Genomic DNA, 17,619 nt, shown 5'->3' with positions numbered 1-17,619 from the left:
TTGCATGACATATCTTTTCCATCCTTTTACTTCCAATTTGTTTGTATTTTTTTTTTTGAGACTGAGTTTCACTCATGTTACCCAGGCTGGAGTGCAATGACGCGATCTCGGCTCACCGCAACCTCCGCCTCCTGGGTTCAGGCAATTCTCCTGCCTCAGCCTCCTGAGTAGCTGGGATTACAGGCACGCACCACTATGCCTAGCTAATTTTTTGTATTTTTAGTAGAGACGGGGTTTCACCATGTTGACCAGGATAGTCTTGATCTCTTGACCTCGTGATCCACCTGCCTCGGCCTCCCAAAGTGCTGGGATTACAGGCTTGAGCCACCGCGCCCGGCCTTGTTTGTATTTTTTACTCTAAGTTGTGTCTTCTGTAGACAGCATATAGTTAGATCATGTTTTCTTAAAGTCTGACAATATTTTTCTTTTGATGAGATTGTTTTTGTTGGGATTTTTTTTTTTTTTTTTTTTTTTGAGAAACATTTTTTTTTTTTTTTTTTTTGAGACAGAGTTTTGCTTTGTCGCCAGGCACCAGGCTGGAGTGCAGTGGCATGATCTCGGCTCACTGCAGCCTCCACCTCCCAGATTCAAGCAATTCTCCTGCCTGAGCCTCTCAAGTAGCTGGGACTACAGGTGCATGCCAACCACGCCCAACTAATTTTTGTATTTTTTTAGTAGAGACGGGGTTTCACCATGTTGGCCGGGATGGTCTCTATCTCTTGACCTCATAATCCACCCGCCTCGGCCTTCCAAAGTGCTGGGATTACAGGTGTGAGCCACCACGCCCGGCCTGAGAAACATTCTTTTTTTGAGACAGTCTTGAACTGTTGCTCAGACTGGAGTGCAGTGGCATGACCTTGGTTCACTGCAACCTCTACCTCCTAGGTTCAAACAATTCTTGCTGCAGCCTCCTGAGTAGCAGGATTACAGACATACGATACCACGCCCAACTAACTTTTTCTATTTTTAGTAGTGACAGGGTTTCACTGTGGTAGCCACTCTGGTCTCAAATTCTTGGCCTCAAGTGATCCACCCGCTTGGCCTCCCAAAGTGCTGGGATTATAGGTGTGAGCCATTGCAGCCGGCTAACTTCTGTTGATTTTAGTGGTAAAAGTTATGATGTGTTCCATTCCAACCTAAGATTTCCAAGTATTTTCTACAAATAGAAAAATACATCATTGAGCAATGAAAGCTTTTTATTAGTAAATGATTCTAAATTGAATGAATGTAGTTTGTACATAAAATGTGTTAAAATAATGCTTTGTCGCTTCAATAAAAAAGAGGAGGCATGCTGGGATTGATAAGGAGGAAGGAGTCATTCTTTGGAAGATGGTTGGTGAGTCAGGTGATGGACTTTTAAGGTATGCATTCAGCAGCAGAAGTGCTTAATAATATTAATAGTATTTTTCTCTGTGGATTTTGACTAATGTGGAAACCTTTGGTATATCAGTAGAATGAGATCTTGTAGTCAAAAAAAAAAACAAAAAACAAAAACGTAAGTTTGCTTCCCTTTTTGTAATTTGCAATTCATACACCTCCTTACAGGATGTTATATTAGTTTCCAGAAGCTGCTATAGCAAATTACTACAAACTTGATGGATGAAGAGAACAGAATCATGTCTTGTTGCAGTTCTGGAGGCTAGAAGTGTGAAACCTGACAGGGCCACATTCCCTCTGGGGACTCTTGCTTCCTCCTGCTTCTGGCAGCCAGCATGGCATTCCTGGGCTTGTGGCTGCATCCCTCCAATCTCTGCTTCTGCCTTCACATCGCTGTCTCATCTGTGTCTGTCTCCCAACTCCCTCTGCCTCCTCTCTCATAAGGATGCAAGTGGCCCATCCTGATATTCCAGGACAAGCTCCTTCTCTCAGGATCCTGAACGTTACCACTTGGTAGTTGTTGTTGTACAGGTAATAGTCATTCCTTTGCCATGTAAAGTAATATTCACAGGTCCCATGTGCTAGCATGGGAATGAGGTGGCGACATTTGGGCTGCTAATTCTTTGTTGTGGGAGACTGTCCTTTGCATGGTAGGTGTTTCAGCAGTGTTCCTGGCCTCTGCCCACTGGATGCCAGTGACATCCTCCTCCCAGCTGTGACAACCAAAAATATCTTCAAACATTGTCAAGGGTCCCCTCTAGGGCAAGACTGTCCCTGGTTGATGACCACTGCTTTAACCTAATCAGAGCCCATTCTTATCCCGTTCAAATATGCTGGCTGGGAAATTCCCAGTCCTGTTAAGAAGGGGGAACGTGGAGAATGGATACTGGAGAGGTGACTGCTCCTCTCTGCTACACCTAACATTCTGTTCAGGTCCACAAAAAAGTTGCGGCGTTTTCATCATGACTAAGGCAAGGGAGAGGTTGTACATATAATGGTTGCCAGAGTGCCCCTACGAGACCAATAAAACATACCAAAGCTGTATGATAAGCAGGCCGACATGTATGTAAATTGTTCAGGTGAGTCTGTCTCGGGGTTTCTGTACTTGGCAATACCTAAAGGCTTCATGTAAAGCATGAAGGGCTCCAGAAAGAACCTGCTCTTTGCTTTCAGTTGCATTCTGTATGTTTAATACACAGCACAGCAGAAGCAATCAGCTCTCCCTGATGTTACCTATCCCATAAATTCTTTCCTTACGTCTATGTATTTTCTTCTTTATTCCGTTTTATTAAGAGATCATCTGATCTCCAGCTTTGCTGGCCTAGAACCTCTGTTCATCTTAAGCTCCTCAAGGAGAAAGGGACTATTATAATCATCTTTCAATGAGTTTGTGAAAGCAATTCCCCCATTTCAGCACTGTGCCTCATAGGGCTTAAAATTTTGACCAAATGACTTGACTTTACATACATCCTTCCCAGACCCTTTAGGACTACCACTGCTTCTCCCCTAGAGGTTTTCTCTGCCTTTTGGAAAACAGGTAGGGGAAAAGGTATCTAGAAATAGCAGTATTCATTATGATAGCCAAAAATGGTTGGAAGGAAAAGAGATTCATTTTACTGTGGTAATTAAAGTGAGAATGGGAGAGTAAGAAGGCATGCTGCTGGTTTTTCAAGAGTCTTGGCAAATGTACTAGTTTTAAAAGAGAAAGAGACATAGCCAATTAGGTTGAAATGAGGTTTATCCCTCCGCAGTCATATTTTACTGAGCCATTTTTCAATAAATGGACTAAATTGTCCCTTGGAACTCAGTAGGTGGTGCTCTTGTGCCATAGCATAGCATCGGCTTTGGAGAGGTTCTGAGAGCACAGTGTCTGGTTCCAGGGCCTGTATCCTGTCGATCCCCTTGTGTAACTGCCAGGCACACCACCTGGAGGGCATCACATGGCTGGTTTGGTGAGCTGCTTTCTGTCTTTGGAAATGAGGGGGCGAATTAGGGTCTTTACCTTCTCTATCCTGTCTGAGCTCTGCCTTCCAGGGGAACCTAAGTGAGAAGCTTACTGACCTTTTAAGGAAAAAAAGTGTGACTCTATTCTTTATCAAACAATTGTAATGTGTTTTGTTACCAGTTTTCCAAGTTTGTTTTTTATTGTTATTCTTCCGTGATGCCTTAAATCAAAGTTCCTTTCCACATAACTCAGGCTATCATTCTTGTTTATGTTTTCCTTTATGTTAATGTTTGTTTCCTGTTTTAGTTTCAGAGAAGATGCGGTAGAATGAACTATGTAGTAGAGAAATTTGGAAGTGATGAAGGAATGCAGGTGAAAGCCATCAGGTTCATGCAGCAGCTAGTAATAACTTAGCTGACAATTGGCAGGAGCGCATTGCTTTACTCCTTTTACTGTATAATGAGTTCCTTGGTCCAAACTTGATTGTAATACCATGATGGTGAATAAGGAATCCAGTCAAGTCCACATTTGGTGATGCTGGAGAAGTGTGGTGGGCAAGGAAGATAAATTTAAATCCAGAATGAGTTTTCTATTGCAAGGAGGGCAGATCTGTTGCCAGAAGTTACCAGAAGCATTTCGGGGTCTGCTTTTTCAGCAAGTTTCTGTAGGGGTTATATAAAGCGAAAGTTGCTTCACCTATATCCACCAACTGGTAGGAGAGAGGCAGAATGCTAGTGGGACTCACACCTGGATGTGCTGATCTGAGCCATTTAGTCACCTGTGGTGTGGAAAGGCTACGGGGCAGGTCTGAGTGAGACCGGGCTGTGGGGCTAGCAGCTGAGCTCCTGAGCTGTGTGGCTGCAGATTCAGTGATGCGCAGTGTGTTTTGGCAAGACAGAGCGCTTCCTCTCCAGTCTGCTGTCCAGTATCTTGTGCACTGAGTTTTTCAGTTTTAATGACTGTAGTTCTGATTTACATACTTTTTAGTTGATTGTTTTTGAGCCGTTTTTTAATTCTGCCTTTTTGATTTATACTTTCTTATTCTTTTTTAATTAGCTTTTTAAAAAGCACCCTAAATATACTTGTTTTTGTTGGTGTTTTTAATCACCTTAAATATATTTTGTTGGGATTACTTTACTATCTTAAGTATACTTTGTTGGAATATTTTAGCATCTAAATATACCCTTTGTTGGACTGATTAACTTCATCTAAAGTGAATTTATGATCTAATGTCTGATTTTGTTGCATTTATTTCTTTAGAGCTTTGGTTAAATGACATATTTTGAATGAGGTTTTAAACAACTTTCTTAACTCATTCGGTTATTTTTCGTATTTCTTTCTCTCTCTCTGCGTACTCTCCCCTCTGTAGCCCCATTTTGGTTGTCTCTGCCTGGCTTCTATGGAGCTTGGGTGCAGAACCAGCTTTCATAGTGGGGGCCCCTGGGCAGTCACAGGCTACTTCATGGAATGCCTGGTCCTGGCTGGCGGGTGCCCTCCATCCCTCCCTAGACCATCACTCCATAGGCAACACGGAAGCTGCCAGCCCTCCTTCAGGCATGAAGGGGTAAGGCTCCAGTCAGCACCTTCCATTCCAACTTCCAACAGGGGTGCTAGTTCTTTCTCTGTCCTTTGTGCCTCCTCTGTTTAGCCCCCAGCCTTTCTAAGACCTAAACCTACAGTTTCATTGCCTGTTTGGATTCTAGCATAGGAGGGGCTGGCTGCTCAAGGTTTTGTCCTCAGGGCCTTGCCTCTTTGTGTTTCTGTCCCATATCTGTTTCATAGAAATGTTTATTTTTTGTGTGTGCTTGCCTGCATCCTTTTCCTTTTTTATGTTTTTCCTCTCTTTGCTGTATGTTTGGAGTAGAGAAAATCCATCAAAGAGCGAATTCACTGTGCCATCTTAACTGTAAGTCATGTGAGCAGAGAGTTTTAAGGAAAGAAAGTCAGGTATTTGGTTTTACATAGTACTAAAAGCTAACCACAAGAATGCTTCCTATGAGAGCTCAGTGACCCACAGTATACATTTATTTAAACTCTGCCTGAGGCTCTAAAAGATGAGTGGGATTAGGCAGGTGGGATTTATTAGGATGCTATCGTCCTCTATGCTAAATATTTCACATTCTATTTTTCATTTTGATGGTAATTTAAAAAAATTCATGTTTCCACACACCTAAATGCCTACAATTCTAACCAAGTAATGTCTTAAGATTTCAGTACCTGCAGTTGTGTTTGTATTGGTGCCAGGGAGCACTACTTTAAATACAGGGAGATATTACAAAAGAACAAAGGTGAAAATGTAAATAATGTGTTTGAGCTAAGAGACTGCCTTTGCACAGTGGTTCTGAAGAGAAAAGTGATGGGTGAATTAAGCTGTCTCCCAGCATATGTCAGTACTGGCCAGTCAACAGAACCTGCCTGTTGTCAGTACCAAGCTCACATGGTTAGTGAGTTTCAATGACTGCATCATTGATCATGCTGAATTAATTTTGTCAGTTTAAATTTTACTCATTTTGTATATTTGTTGGTATTTAATTTTGTACATTTTTTTTGTTTTATAGTTGTATAAGAGTTGTAAGCATAAGGTTTTTTTGCTTTATGTTTGTTAATATTTAACTAACAAGAAAAATGACTTTAGATAATACTGGGAGCTCTCAATAGTTTTTAAGTTTGAGAACCATGGGTCAAATGGTAATTTAACTCTTGCTGTGCATTGCAGCAAGCACCTTGCATTTGATTTTGATGTCTTTAGCTTGCTCCTGCTCATGCTTCCTACCTGCTTAGCTCAGGGTCATTGCTGTCTGGGGCCTCTGACACTTCCTTGCCTGGCTGGTGTCCCTTCCTCATGCTCCCTGCAGCCCCCTGTGTTTCCTTCTCTCCCAGCTTTTCCCTATTAAGTGTTATCTGTTATGGGTCCCAATTTCTTCATTAGCCATAAGTTACTTGAGAGCAGGGAACACTGTCATCTTTCTGTTTGCAATGATTTTCAGGGTTCTTGTCATAAAATAGGTTCCTAATAAATGTATGGGTTTCCTTGTTTTTGTTTAGGTAGCAATAAATTACCTGTGGAACCAAGAGGAGAAAGAGGCAGAAATAACTTGGAGCCAAGTCACCAGTCACAAAGGCAAGAAGAAGCTTCCTAATATTTTGACAACTAATGTGTTCTTCGGCTCACTTTCTAACTGGTCTAACCAAAACCCAACAGTCTTACTGTCAGGTAAGTGAAGTTGAGGACAAGAATGCAAAGAAAGGAAGTAATCATTGAAATAGAACAGGTGAAGGCAGGCTGATATTTTTCCAGTCCAAATGATGGCTCTTCGGTGCTCTGATAGAGAACAAGATCAGGGTTTCTGTCTTAGCAGCCTCAAAGGCGAGCACTATGGTGAAGGGATGCTTTTACTCTGAAGCCAAGTCCAGAGAAGAGCTCTTCTCCTACCACCACTGGGGACATGGGTGAAAGAATTGAGCTTAGTAAATCCCCAGAGTTATCTGCTAGATTCAATTTGCTTAATGTTTTACAGAGTCATCTGAAGAGTATGTATACATACTCTGCACCTGGATTGAAGTTGGCTCCTCCAATTCCTTAGACCCAGATTTCGTTTACAATTGAGGTTTGTTTGAAATTATCTGCAAATTTCAAGTCTTCTGTTCTGATTAGACTATCTCAGAGGTAGAACACCGCTGACTCAACAGAGAAATAGCCAGCTCCTCCTAGTGGAACTTTTCTTAAAACCTTGTTGGTTTTAGGGGGAAAAATACCATTTGTTTCTTTCATAAGCACTTCATGGGAACAAGAGTATTTTATTGTGATTTTCAAAAAAGAAAGCCGGTAAATTGACCAGTTTTACCCTGTGAAGTGAAGCAAAGAATCATTACATTTCAGCAAATTAAAAATAGTTATCAGGCTTTCATCAAGGAGGAGGAAGAATCTTGTCAACTTAAGGGGAATTGAACATAAATTTGTTAATTTTATATTTGATTATATTTTAGGGGCTTTAAATATTTTCTGACAAGGTCATGGTGCCCCTAGTTGATGACATTGATTGGAAGCTAGGTATGTGATTTGTTTCATTTTCTTTTTCCATAAATAGTGTGTTTTATAGCATTCTCTCCTGTTTGGTGCTAATTTCATGAGAGAAAGGACTTCATGCTGAGGGGAAATGGGAAAAAAAAGCTGTTTATTCAAGGTGCGTCCACTTTGAGAAGGTTATGTGATCCATATTTGGCATGAATAGACTTAGCTCTCTGGGCTTAGAGATGTTTTAGATCAAAGGAAAGCATTTTCAGACTTTCTTGTCCCTCCAACAGGTACCATATATAGCCATTTTTGTGTGGTTTAAAATGAGCTTTGTTTTAAATGCTGACAATCTTGGAGCTATAAGGGTTTCTATCAATATAAAATCAGTATGAATTTTATCTGTTTTATTTTTCCTCTACAGTAGCCTTGGTGGGTTTGTTTGTTTATGTATTTATTTTCCATGTATTTGTTCAGTACATATTTATCACACTCCTACAATGTGCCAGGTACTGTGTGAAGTCGTGGGTTTCAAAATATGCTCAGCAAACTAGGTTTTGAGATGTGTCAGCAAGGATGTGTTTGACTGCAGGTAGCAGGAAAGCCAAAGAATGGTGGATTAAGCAAAAAGAGCAGTTCCACAGTCGGCTCTGTCGTTGCCTTAACTATGCTGTGAGGACACAGGGCTGTGATTCTTCTGTGCTGTTTGCAGTACATTGGCCAGTCCTCTCAGGCTTCCTTATCCCTGGGTCTCAAGGGGACTTTTGCCGTTCTGAATGTCACGGAAAGACTACTGTGTTGGATATGGAAAAAAGTGAACTCATTTAAAACTGAGAAACCTTTCAGTTGAAGTTTAGTTCTCATGCCCTAGAATTCCATAACATGCACGTTGCTACAGTTTGATATGAGAGCAAAAGTAAATACCATGACTGGTCTGTACTAGCCATTCCCAAAACATGGCTGAGGGCCCAGGGTCCCTGAGACCCTTTCAGGAGGTTCACAGTGGTAAAAGTATTTTTATAATAATGCTAAGCTGCTATTTGCCTTTCCACTCACATGTTCTCACTAATGTGCAGTGGCATTGTCAAGAGGTTACATGATAGATGATGATCCCATCGTTCTGATAGCTGATGGAATGTGTGCTTGTATATTTTGTCTTTAATTTTTGTCAGTTTTAGTTTCTGGTGGTAAACATTAACATATATAACTCACATAAACAAAAACTCTTTGTGGTCCTCAGTAATGTTGAAAGATATAAAGGGGTCCTGAGAAGCAAACATTTGAAATTACCTGGTCTGTGTGAATCAAGATTCACCCTGGCACTGGGGAATATCCCAGTCTCTCCTTAAGACATGTGGCCCTGCGATTCCTGGACAAAACGCTTAACAAAGAGGAAATGGAGGGCTTAGGGCTGCTGGCTGGGCAACCAGTAGTGTGTGCAGCACTGTTCTGAGTGGTTATGGAGGGGAGGGGAGGGTGGGGATGCAGGATGTTCTCCAGGCCCCACCTCTGCTGGACCAGCCATGACTGGAGCTACTCCAGGTTTGTCATATCTGTGTTGTTGGTTTTTTAATTGTGGTATATATCAATAAGATTGTAACCATCTTAACCACTTTCACGTGTAATTCAGTGGCACTGATTACATTAACATTGTTTAACCATTGCTGCCATCCACCTGCAGAACTTTCCCGTTATCCCAAACAGAAACTGTACCCAATAAGCAGTAATGCTCTGTTACTGTCTTCCCTCATGAATTAATTTGACTCTGAATTTGGCTATTCTAGGTACCTCATCTATGTGGAATCACAGAATATCTGTCCTTCCTTGTCTGTCTGATTTAACTAAGCATAGTGTTTTCAAGATTTATTCCTGTGTGTATCAGAATGATATTGCAGTGTGTGCATCTACCACACTTTGTGTATTTGTATATCCTTTTCTCCACTGATGGATATTTGAGTTCTTACTTTTGGCTGTTGAGTTCTTACTTTGTGCTGCTGTGAATGTGGGTGTACAAATACATACCTAGAAGTGGGATTGCTGGATCAATGGTAATTCTATGTTTAGTTTTTTCTTTAAGGAGCTACCGTACTGTTTTCCATAGCAGATGTACCATTTTACATTTCCAGCAGCAGTACACCAGAGTGCTGGTTTCTCTGTGTCCTCATCAACGCTTGTTGTTGTTTCCTTGATAGTAGCCATTCTAAGTGAAAAGAGGTGGTTTTCTGTTTGTTTATAATGAATTAGGATGCATTGTCCCAGCCTGTCACCCAACGTCTCCTCCCTCTTTGTTTTCTTTCTTCAGACACTGCTCAAGTGTTTTGATGCTTTTACTTCCTTTTTCTACTGTCATGAATTGTGCTTGGTGAGCTCCATATTCTTGTGAGGTACATTTTCTATGAAGTTTTTGAATATATCCTTCTCTTAAAGAACAGAATTCACCAAAATGAAGAACATTTAGCCCTGAGGTAAAACTCTTTGTTGCCTGATGTACTTTGAGTCTGAGCCATGTTATCTCAGTGACTCAGACTGTGAGCCCCTGTGGACAGTGGTGTATCTTTGTACCATGGCGATTTGAGTTCATAAAATAGTACTTAGGAAGCAACCAAACTCTTGAGCAACTTATATGTGTGAGAAGAAGGGCAATGGCAGTGGTCCTAAGCTGAAGTCATTGTGAACTGGTCCCTTTTCAGTATCTTGTATGTTTGCCCGGCCCCATGGCTGGTTTCCCTTGGAACTTTATCCCACCCGTTCAGGTCTTCCTGCTTCTGAAGGATCTGTGCCCACCTAGCAGGAAACAGGGGTAGGTGCAAGCCTATGCTGATCCTTCACTGGACACTGCCTTCTGTTCCAGCGTCTGCTCTCTTTGCTCATAGGACTTTGCTTTAGTCCACTCTGCATAGGAATTTCTGAAGGTCACTTTATTTTTTCCTGGAAATACTTACTGAGGAATCTAACAACTTCTGTTGTTTTTAGTCTGCATATGTGGAGAAGGTGAAATCATGGTTTGTTTTGATTCCCAAGGGACTGGGTAAATGCACCAAAAGATACATTACTCAAGAAGTGGAAAATGTGTATTTCCTTCTAATTTTTCATGCCATTTGCTTTTGCTACATTAATATATGCTGTGCATGTGTGTACAAAATACTTGTTAAAATCCTGAGTTTTCAAGAAATATGTTATAAAACATCAACCTTTTTTATTTCTTAAAAGATGCTAAATGGTTTTTCTCTAAGAGCTAGTAATGAAATGAATTTAGGAACAGACACTAGGCAGAATCATAAGAAAGTCAAGGATTTACATATGGAGCAAGATAAAGGATGTTGGTATTGAGCAAAATATGTATAGTCAGCTGTCCATTGTCTAGTAGGGTTTGTAGATTACCTGGGATGAAGAATTAGTACATTTGTGAAAAAAGTTGAAATTACCATAAATCTGAAGAATCAGCCCCATTTTTCAAGACATGCATTTTTTTGAATTCCATGGAAGCCACCTTGTGTGTCTGCTTTAGTGTAATACTGTCTTATTCCTGCCTGAGTAGTGAATTGAATGTCTCTCCCTCTTTGTGACAAAGCCCTCTTGGACGAAGCAGAAGCTGTACAGCTAAGATAAGGAGCCGAGGAAGAAGGTTTTGGATTTTCCCCTTCTTAAAGCTAGAACTGGCAAAATGGAGTCATTATTATTATTATTATTATTATTAATTTTGAGATGGAGTTTCACTCTTGTTACCCAGGCTGGAGTGCAATGGCGCGATCTCGGCTCACCGCAACCTCTGCCTCCTGGGTTCAAGCAATTCTCCTGCCTCAGCCTCTCAAGTAGCTGGGACTACAGGCGCGCACCACCATGCCCAGCTAATTTTTGTATTTTTAGTAGAGACGGGGTTTCACCATGTTGACCAGGATGGTCTCCATCTCTTGACCTCATGATCCACCCGCCTCAGCCTCCCAAAGTGCTGGGATTATAGGCTTGAGCCACTGCACCCAGCCTAATGGAGTCATTATTTGCGAACACGAAGGAAAAGAAGGGAGCAAGTGCTAGGACTGTATCTCCGCCCATGCTGGTGGATGATTTTAATATTTTCAGACAGAGAACTCAGGCAAAAAACAGAAAATACTTACTGTTTCAACAATTTGAAAATTTTTATTGTATTCATCAAGTACTGTCCATCACATTTATAAACTATAATACTTTTTCTTTCTTTCCTTGCCTGTGGGGTGATTCTTTATGGTAAATGTGAATCTGGAGGTTTATTATTATTGTTATACTTTAAGTTCTGGCATACATGTACAGAACATGCATGTTTATTACGTAGGTATACAAGTGCCATGGTGGTTTGCTGCACCCATCAACCCATCATCTATATTAGGTATTTCTTCTAATGGTATCCCTCCCCTATCCCTCCACCCCACAACAGGCCCTGGTGTGTGATGTTCCCCTCCCTGTGTCCATGTGTTCTCATTGTTCAGTTCCCACTTATGAGCGAGGACATGTGGTGTTTGGTTTTCCGTTCCTGTGTTAGTTTGCTGAGAGTGATGGTTTCCAGCTTCATCCATGTCCCTGCAAAGGACATGAACTTAACCTTTTTTTGTGGTTGCATAGTATTCCATGGTGGGGATGTGCCGCATTTCCTTTCTCCAGTCTATCATTGATGGGCATTTGGGTTGGTTCCAAGTCTTTGCTATTTTGAATAGTGCTGTAATAAACATACATGTGTCTTCATAGTTGAATGATTCATAATTCTCTGGGTATATACCCAGTAATGGGATTGCTGGGTCAAATAGTATTTCTGATTCTAGATCCTTGAGGAATCACCACACTGTCTTCCACAATAGTTGAACTAATTTATACTCCCACCAACTGTGTAAAAGTGTTCTATTTCTCCACATCCTCTCTAGCATCTGTTGTTTCCTGTCCTTTTTAAATGATTACTATTCTAACTGGTGTGAAATGGTATCTTACTGTGGTTTTGATTTGCATTTCTCTGATGACCAATGATGATGAGCTTTTTTTCAGATGTGTGTTGGCTGCATAAATGTCTTCTTTTGAGAAGTATCTGTTCATATCCTTTGCCCACTTTTTGATGAGGTTATTTGTTTTTTTCTTGTAAATTTGTTTAAGTTCCTTGTAGATTCTGGATATTAGTCTTTTGTCAGATGGATAGATTGCAAAAATGTTCTCCTATTCTGTAGATTGCCTGTTTACTCTGATGATAGTTTTTTTTGTTTTGTTTTGTTTTGTTTTTTTGCTTTGCAGAAGCTCTTTAATTTAATTAGATCCCATTTGTCAACTTTGGCATTTGTTGCCTTTGCTTTTGGTGTTTTAGTCAAAGTCTTTGCCCATGCCTGCATCCTGAATGGTATTGCCTAGGTTTTCTTCTAGGGTTTTTATGGTTTTAGGTCTTATGTTTAAGTCTTTAGTCCATCTTGAGTTAATTTTTGTATAAGGTGTAAGGAAGGGGTCCAGTTTCAGTTTTCTGCATATGACTGCCAGTTTTCCCAATACCATTTATTAAATAGGGAATCCTTTCCCCATTGCTTATTTTTGTCAGGCTTGTCAAAGATCAGATGGTTGTAGATGTATGGCATTACTTCTGAGGCCTCTGTTCTGTTCCATTGGTCTATATCTCTGTTTTGGTACCAGTACCATGCTGTTTTGGTTACTGTAGTCTTGTAGTATAGTTTGAAGTCAGGTAGTGTGATGCCTCTAGCTTTGCTCTTTTTGCTTAGGATTGTCTTGGCTGTATGGTCTCTTTTTTGGTTCCGTATGAAATTTAAAGTAGTTTTTTCTAATTCTGTGAAGAAACACAATGGTAGCTTGATGGGGATAACATTGAATCTATAAATTACTTTGGGCAGTATGGTCATTTTCACGATATTGATTCTTCCTATCCGTGAACATGGAATGTTTTTCCATTTGTTTGTGTCTTCTCTTACTTCCTTGAGCAGTGGTTTGTAGTTCTCCTTGAAGAGGTCCTTCACATTCCTTATAAGTTGTATTCCTAGGTATTTTATTCTCTTCATAGCAATTGTGAATGGGAGTTCACTCATGAAGTGGCAGTCTGTCTAATATTGGTGTATAGAAATGCTTATGATGTTTGCACATTGATTTTGTATCCGAAGACTTTGCTGAAGTTGCTTTTCAGCTTAAGGAGATTTTGGGCTGAGACGATGTGGTTTTCTAAATATACGGTCATGTCACCTGCAAACAGAGACATTTGACTTCCTCTCTTCCTATTTGAGTAACCTTTATTTCCTTCTCTTGCCTGATTGCCCTGGCCAGAACTTCATAGGAGTGGTAAGAGAGGGCATCCTTGTCTAGTGCCAGTTTTAAAAGGGAATGCTTCCAACTTTTGTTGATTCAGTATGATATTGGCTATAGGTTTGTCATAATTAACTCTTATTATTTTGAGATACATTCCATCAATACCTAGTTTACTGAGAGTTTTTAGTGTGAAGGGGTGTTGAATTTTATCAGAGGCCTTTCCTGCATCTATTAAGATCATGTGGTTCTGTTTATGTGATGGATTACATTTATTGATTCGCTTATGTTGAACTAGCCTTGCATCTCAGGGATGAAGCTGACTTGATCGTGATAGATAAGCTTTTTGATGTACTGCTGGATTTGGTTTGCCAGTATTTTATTGAGGATTTTTGCATTGATGTTCATCATGGACATTGGCCTGAAATGTTCTTTTTTTGTGTGTCTTTGCCAGGTTTTGGTATTAGGATGATGCTGGGCTCATAAGTTATGGAGGAGTCCCTCTTTTTCTATTGTTTGGAATAGTTTCAGAAGGAATGGTACCAGCTCCTCTTTGTACCTCTGGTACAATTCAGCTGTGAATCCATCTGGTCTTGGGCTTTTTTGGTTGGTAGGCTATTAATTACTGCCTCAATTTCAAAACTTGTTATTGGTCTATTCAGGGATTTGATGACTTCCTGATTTAGCCTTGGGAGGGAATATGTGTCCAGGAATGTACCCTCTTCTTCTAGATTTTCTAGTTTATTTGCGTAGAGGTGTTTATAGTATTCTCTGATTGTAGTTTGTATTTCTGTGGTATCAGTGGTGATGTTTATCATGTTTTATTGTGTCTGTTTGATTCCTTTCTTTTCTTTTTTATTGGTCTGTCTGGTGGTCTATCTATTTTGTTAATGTTTTCAAAAAACCAGCTCCTAGATTCATTGATTTTTTTTTTTTTGATGGACTTTTCATGTCTCTGTCTCTTTCAGTTCTGCTCTGCTCTGATCTTAGTTATTTCTTGTCTTCTGCTAGCTTTTGAATTTGTTTGCTCTTAGTTCTCTGGTTCTTTAAATTGTGATATTAAGGTATTGATTTTAGATCTTTCCCTTTTTCTCCTATGGGCATTTGGTGCTATAAATTTCCCTGTAAACACAGCTTTAGCTGTGTACCAGAGAGTCTGGTACATTGTGTCTTTGTTCTCATTGGTTTCAAAGAACTTACTTATTTCTGTCTTAACTTTGTTATTTATCCAGAAGTCATTCAGGAACAGGTTGTTCAGTTTCCACGTAGTTGTTCAGTTTTGAGTGAGTTTCTTATTTCTGAGTTCTAATTTGATTGCACTGTGGTCTGAGAGACTGTTGGTTATGATTTCCATTCTTTTGCATTTGCTGAGGAGTGTTTTACTTCCAATTATTTGGTCAGTTTTAGAATAAGCACAATGTGGTGCTGAGAAGAATGTATATTCTGTTGATTTGAAGTGGAAAGTTCTGTAGATGTCTCTTAGGTCTGCTTGGTCCAGAGCTGAGTTCAAGTCCTGAATATTCTTGTTAATTTTCTGTCTCATTGATCTGTCTGATATTGACAGTGGGGTGTTAAAAGTCTCCCACTATTATTGTGTGGGAGTCTAAGTCTCTTTATATGTTTCTAAGAACTTTTATCAATCTGGATGGCCCTGTATTGGGTGCATGTATATTTAGGATAGTTTGCTCTCCTTGTTGCATTGGTCCTGTTACCATTATGTAATGCCCTTCTTTGTCTTTTTTGATCTTTGTTGGTTTAAAGTCTGTTTTATCAGAGACTGGGATTGCTACCACTGCTTTTTATCTCTTTCCATTTGCTTGGTAGATCTTCCTCCATCCCTTTATTTTGAGCCTATGTGTGTCTTTGCACATGACATGGGTCTCCTGAATACAGCACACTGATGGGTCTTGACCCTTTATCCAATTTGCCAGTCTGTGTCTTTTAATTGGGGCATTTAGCCCATTTACATTTAAGGTTAATGTTGTTATGTGTGAATTTAATCCTGTCATCATGATGCTAGCTAGTTATTTTGCCTGTTAGGTGATGCAGCTTCTTCATAGTGTCAATGGTCTTTACAATTTGGTATGTTTTTGTGGTGGCTGGTTCCTGTTTTTCCTTTCCATATTTAGTGCTTCCTTCAGGAGGCCTTGTAAGGCAGGCCTGGTGGTGACAGAATTTCTTAGCATTTACTTCTCTGTAAAGGATTTTATTTTTCCTTTGCTTAATTTGAACCTTAATTTGGCTGGATATGAAATTATGGGTCTAAAATTCTTTGCTTTAAGAATGTTGAATATTGGCCCCCACTCTCTTCTGGCATGTAGGGTTTCTGCAGAGAGATCTGCTGTTAGTCTGATGGGCTTCCCTTTCTGGGTAAGCTGATCTTTCTCTCTGGCTGCCCTTAACATTTTTTCCTTCATTTCAACTTTCTTGAATCTGATGATTATGTATCTTGGGGTTGCTCTTCTCAAGGAGTATCTTCATGGAGTTCTCTGTATTTCCTGAATTTGAATGTTGGCCTGTCTTGCTAGGTTGGGGAAGTTCTCCTGGATAATATCCTGAAGAGTGTTTTCCAACTTGGTTCCATTCTCCCCTTCACTTTCAGGTACACCAATCAAACATAGGTTTGGTCTTTTCACATTGTCCCATATTTCTTGGAAGCTTTGTTCGTTCCTTTTCATTCTTTTTTTCTCTAATCTTGTCTTCACACTTTATTTCATTAAGTTGAACTTCAATCTCTGATATCCTTTCTTCCACTTGATCAGTTCGGCTATTGATACTTGTGTATGCTTCATGAAGTTCTTGTTCTGTGTTTTTCAGCTCCATCAGGTCATTTATGTTCTTCTCTAAACTGGTTATTCTAGTTAGCAATTCCTCTAACCTTGTATCCAGGTTCTTAGCTTCCTTGCATTGGGTTAGAACACGCTCCCTTAGCTTGGAGGAGTTTGTTATTACCCATCTTCTGAAACCTACTTCTGTCAATTTGTCAAACTCATTCTCTGTCCAGTTTTGTTCCCTTGCTGGTGAGGAGTTGTGATCCTTTGGAGAAAAAGAGGTGTTCTGGTTTTTGGAATTTTCAGCCTTTTTATGCGACTTTTTCCTCATCTTTGTGGATTTATCTACCTTTGGTCCTTGATGCTGGTGACCTTCAGATGGGGTTTTTGTGTGGACATCCTTTTTGTTGTTGTTGACGCTGATGCTAGTCCTTTCTGTTTGTTAGTTTTCCTTCTAACAGTCAGGCCTCTCTGCTGCAGGTCTGCTGAAGCTTGCTGTAGGTCAACTGCAGACCCTGTTTGCCTGGGTATTGCCAGCGGAGGCTTCAGAACAGCAAAGATTGCTGCCTGTTCCTTCCTCTAGAACCTTCGTCCCAGAGGGGCATCTGCCAGAGGCCAGCTGGAACTCTCCTGTATAAGGTGTCTGTCAACCCTTGCTGGGAGGTGTCTCTCAGTCAGGAGGCATGGTGGTCAGGGACCCAGTTGAGGAGACAGTCTGTCCTTTAGCAGAGCTTGAGTGCTGTACTGAGAGATCCGCTGCTCTCTTCAGAGCATGCAGGCAGGAACATTTAAGTCTGTTGAAGCTGCACCCACAGCCACCCCTTCCTTCCCCCAGGTGCTCTGTCCCAGGGAGATGGGAGTTTTATTTATAAGCCCCTGACTGGGGCTGCCGCCTTTCTTTCAAAGATGCCCTGCCCAGTGAGGAGGAATCTAGAGAGACAGTCTGGCTACAGCAGCTTTGCTGAGCTGCGGTGGGCTCTGCCCAGTTTGAACTTCCTGGTGGCTTTTATTTATACTGCAAGGGGAAAACCACCTACTCAAGCCTCAGTAATGGAGCACGCCCCTTCCTCCACCAAGCTTGAGCATCCCAGGTCAACTTCAGACTGCTGTGCTGACAGTGAGAATTTCAAGCCAGTGGATCTTAGCTTGCTGGACTCCATGGGGGTGGGATCCGCTGAGCTAGACTATTTGGCTCCCTGGCTTTAGCCCCCTTTCCAGGGGAGTGAATGGTTCTGTCTTGCTGGTGTTTCAGGCGCCAC

General features: G+C 40.8%; 1 protein-coding gene across 6 annotated transcripts in view; it reads left to right on the top strand.

The window, feature by feature from the left end:
• FANCC (FA complementation group C) overlaps positions 1–17,619 on the top strand; it is a 207,603-nt gene that overhangs the window by 32,161 nt on the left and 157,823 nt on the right. The window contains exons 2-4 of one of the 6 annotated variants that reach the window (XM_032266366.1): positions 6,368–6,536; positions 6,841–6,930; positions 7,310–7,373. The exons of 1 other annotated variant lie outside the window; for it this stretch is intronic. The gene's annotated coding sequence lies outside the window, so the exon portion shown is untranslated. Of the gene's footprint in view, positions 1–4,470; positions 4,887–6,367; positions 6,537–6,840; positions 6,931–7,309; positions 7,374–9,636; positions 9,719–17,619 lie in introns of those variants that run through there. 4 more of the 6 variants (XM_032266367.1, XM_032266368.1, XM_032266365.1 and 1 more) reach the window with 4 other exon arrangements.

This window comes from Sapajus apella, unplaced genomic scaffold (genome assembly GCF_009761245.1).
Source record: "Sapajus apella isolate SASKATOON/1434 unplaced genomic scaffold, GSC_monkey_1.0 scaffold158, whole genome shotgun sequence".
In the NCBI taxonomy this organism is placed as follows: Eukaryota; Metazoa; Chordata; class Mammalia; order Primates; family Cebidae; genus Sapajus; species Sapajus apella.
Note: the sequence above shows the minus strand (reverse complement) of the source record. Positions and strands in the feature narration are given on the sequence as shown.